Raw genomic sequence first — 4,530 nt, 5'->3', positions numbered from 1 at the left:
AGGGGGAGATGTTGGAAAACAAAATGACAAGAAGATACTAGTTTACTCAAGGAAGCCTAAATTGAAGTACAAGGAAAATCTCACACCTAAGGCACCAAGAGAGTCGGAACCGATGATAGGACCTAATGAGAACCCCTCCAATGAATCTCCAGACGATTTACCTATTGCTCTTAGGAAACAAGCTCGATCATGTACTCTCCATCCTATTTCAAAATTCATGTCTTATAAAACTCTATCTACAGCTAACCTGGATGAAACAGAAATCCCAAAAAATATTCATGAGGCCCTGGAATCACCCAAATGGAGAGAAGCAATAATGGAGGAAATGAGAGCTTTAAAGAAGAATGGAACATGGGAAATGGTAAACTTACCGAAAGGAAAGAAAACTGTGGGATGCAAATGGGTGTTTAATGTGAAATACAAAGCTGATGGGACTATAGAGCGCTATAAAGCTCGTCTGGTCGCCAAAGGATATACTCAAACTTATGGCATCGACTACACAGAAACATTTGCACCAGTAGCAAACTAAATACAGTCAGAGTTTTGTTGCCATTAGTTGTTAATTTAGATTGGTCACTTCAATAGCTGGACATCAAGAATGCATTCCTGAATGGAGAGCTAGAAGAAGTGTTCATGACAATACCACCAGGATTCAACAAAGGAAATGAAGAAAAACAAGTGTGTAGACTCAAGAAATCCCTATATGGTCTCAAACAATAACCAAGAGCTTGGTTCGATAGATTTGCAAAAGTATTAAGAAATCAAGGATATCAGCAAGGGCAATCAGATCATACCATGTTCTTCCAACAGTCTAAAGATGGGGCAAAAACAATTCTAATTGTATATCAAAAACAATTCTAATTGTATATGTTGATGATCTCATCTTAACTGGGGACAACACAGCTGAAATAGAAAGACTAAAGAAATGCTTAGCCACCGAATTTGAAGTGAAGGACCTAGGATAGATGCGATACTTCTTAGGAATGGAGATTGCAAGATCAAACAAAGGTATTAGTGTTTCTCAAAGAAAATATATTCTCGATCTATTAACTGAAATTAGGATGCTAGGATGCAAACCAAGCGATACACCTATTGAGGTTGGAAAAATAACAAAGGACTTCGGTAACTCAGTAGAAATAGACAGATACCAAAGACTTGTTGGGAAGTTGATCTACCTATCACACACTAGACTTGACATTGCATTTGCAGTCAACATATGCACTCTCCCAAAGAAGTCCACCTGGAGGCTGTGTACAAAATATTGAGATATCTAAAAGGCAATCCCGGGAAAGGACTGTTCTTCAAAAAAAAGAAAAGAAAAGGAGTAGAGATATTCACAGACGCAGATTGGGCTGGATCAACGGAAGATAGAAGATCTACTACTGGCTACTGTACTTTTGTCTGGGAAAATTTGGTAACTTGGAGAAGTAAGAAACAGAATGTAGTGGCAAGAAGTAGTGTTGAATCTGAATTTAGAGCTGTCGCACAAGGAATATGTGAAGGATTATGGATAAAGAAACTCGTAGAAGAACTAAACGTCAAGGTGGAGCTTCCAATCAAACTCTATTGTGATAATAAAGCAGCCATCAACATTTCTCTCAATCCAGTACAACATGACAGAACTAAACATGTAGAAGTGGACAGACATTTTATCTAAGAGAAAGTGGAAGATGGAATTATTTGTATCATATATGTCCCTACAAAGGAGCAAACTGCAGATATCTTTACTAAAGGACTACCAAAACAAGTTTTTGATACCTTCAGCTGCAAGTTGAACTTGATTAACATCTATGGTTCAACTTGAGGGGGAGTGTAGAAAACCAATTATGGAAAGACATAGAGAATATTATAATTGATAGGATTGTTATAGGATTATTAGTTAGGTGATTTATTTCCTTATTTAACAAATTGGAGTCTTCCTTTTTTATTCCATACTTTGTAATATAAATAGGTTGTATTGGATGTGTAATATTCATTTAAAATAAAAGAAGTTTTATTCTTCACTGTGTATGAAATCGACATAATTCCAACATCCTCTGTGTGGGATTGATGTGCATCTCACTCTTGTTTCCCAACACTGGCTCATTCTTCTTTGGTGGGTGCTGTCTGAGGTTGATTCCCATGGTTCCAGCATCTCTAGGTTGTGCCACATAAGTTGACTCAGTCAGGTTTAACACCTCTTGCAGGTTGTTGCTGATGTCGTCTGTGAATTGGAGGTACTCTAATTCTGTGGCCTTTTCTTTATCGGGCTCTCTCTAGTTAAATTCTGTGGTCCAGCGTTTTGTTTAGTTGGGCTGAGGTGTGTGCTATTTGGCTTGATTTATTGTTGAGTTGTTTCTTTTGATGTATTGTTGAACTGTTTCGTTTGGGTTGTGAAAATTTCTTTTCACTTGGATTATTTGTATTATTACCTCTACCTATTATTTTAGGATTTTTATTGAAAATATGACGGAGTCCAAGAGATCTGTGAGTGAGATGGTTAATCACTGAACATAAATTGGATGGCACTAATTATCTGGAGTGGAGTAAGACAATTAGAGTCTATTTACGAAGCATAGACAAAGATGATCACTTAACAAAAGATCCGCCTAAAGATGATACCAAACAAAGTTGGCTGAGAGAAGATGTACAGCTCGTTTTACAAATTAGAAATTCTATCGACGGCGAGGTTATTAGTTTAATTAATCCCTGTGAATTTGTAAAAGAACTAATGGATTATTTGGAGTTTCTGTATTCTGGCTAAGAAAATGTGTTGCAAATGTATGAAGTTTGCAAGGCTTTTTATCGTGTTGAAAAGGAAGCCAAGTCTCTCACAGTTTGCTTCATGGACTTCAAAAGGACATATGAAGAACTTAATATGCTATTGTCATTCAGTACTGATGTCAAAATGCATCAAATTCAAAGGGAGCAAATGGCTGTTATGAGCTTCCTTGCTGGTCTTCCTTACGAATTCGAGACTTCCAAATCTCAAATCAATCTAGGTCTCCCATTCTTTCCCTGAAACCGAGTCTCATGAGGTTCAACCTTAAAAAAGTTGGAGAAGAACCGTTGAACCTTCATCTGGTATGGCAAGAGAAAATCAAGCTTTGCTTGAGAGCCTAAAATCCTATAACTGGCACCACCAATACGAGCTAATGAAAATCTTCTCTCTAGCTCTGAAATTCCCTCTTCAAGACGTCTTCAGTGGAGTTCTGTGCACTGAAAATATCTCACATATTCAGCAAAATGATATTATTGTTGTCAAAGGAGGGGGAATGGTTATGGAAGGAGGGTCAACAATAAGGGAGGATGAAACAAGGCTACTAATAACTGTAACAATGATTCAGGCAACGTTGTGTGCTACTACTGCCATGAGCCAGGCCACACCAAGTGATATTGTAGGAAATTGCAGATTCGCAATCAAAAGACTCAGACTGCTAATGTTGCTGCTTCTCCTAGTTCGTCTTCTGAGAAAATAGTTATGATATGAGCTAATGAGTTTGCCAGATTCTCTTGTTATCAAAAATCACTGAAGGAATCCACTTCAGTTACTGTCCTTGTTGAGTCAAGTAAAACATGACTTATCTCCTCTTCAAACAATTGGATAATAGATTTGGGTACCACTGACCATATGATAGGTAATCCTAATACCTTCTTTTGCTTTGATCACACAAAACTCCTTGTCCAGTTACAATAGCCGATGGGTCAACCTATAACATTGTTTGATCTAGAACTATTAAACCATTTCCCTCTATTACCTTGTCCTCTGTTCTAAGACTACCAAAACTTGCTTTTAATTTGATTTCTGTAAGTAGACTTACCAAGGACTTTAACTGTTGTATCTCATTCCTTCTTGATCATTGTCTATGACGAAGCAGATTATTGGTAAATGACATGTATCTAATGGTCTTTATATTCTTGATTTGTGGATGCCTCGATTTGTTGCTTGTTCCAGTGTCATTTCTCCGGATGAAGTACATTGTCGATTGGGACATCTTTCTTTGCCTGTGTTAAAGGAGCTATGTCCTTAGTTCCATGATGTATCTTCACTAGATTGTGAGTCATGTCATTTTGCAAAATATTACCATAGCTCGTTAGGTCTAAGAATTAATAAATGAGTTGTGTTTGCTTTTGAGTTGGTTCATTCCGATGTTTGGGGACTGTGTCCTGTTATGTCTAAAACTGGATTCAGATATTTTATTATTTTTGTGGATGATTTTCCTCGAATGACATGAATTCGATATGAAGTATTTTCTCATTTTTGTGCTTTTTATCCTAAAATTAAAACCCAATTTAATACTTATGTACATATACTACGAAGTGATAATGCTAAATAATAAATGTCAGACTCACTTTAGACTTACATGACTCAACATGGGATTCTTCACCAATCCTTCTGTTTTGATACTCCTCCTCAAAACGGAGTTGCTGAGAGGAGGAATAGACATCTACTTGAGACTGCTCGAGATCTTTTGTTTCAAACAAAGGTTCCTAAGCAATTCTAGGCTAATATCATTTCTATAACTTGCTTTCTAATTATTCGCATGCCAT

The sequence above is a fragment of the Olea europaea genome, chromosome 2, assembly GCF_002742605.1.
Source record: "Olea europaea var. sylvestris chromosome 2, O_europaea_v1, whole genome shotgun sequence".
In the NCBI taxonomy this organism is placed as follows: Eukaryota; Viridiplantae; Streptophyta; class Magnoliopsida; order Lamiales; family Oleaceae; genus Olea; species Olea europaea.
This window is presented reverse-complemented; position numbering follows the sequence as displayed.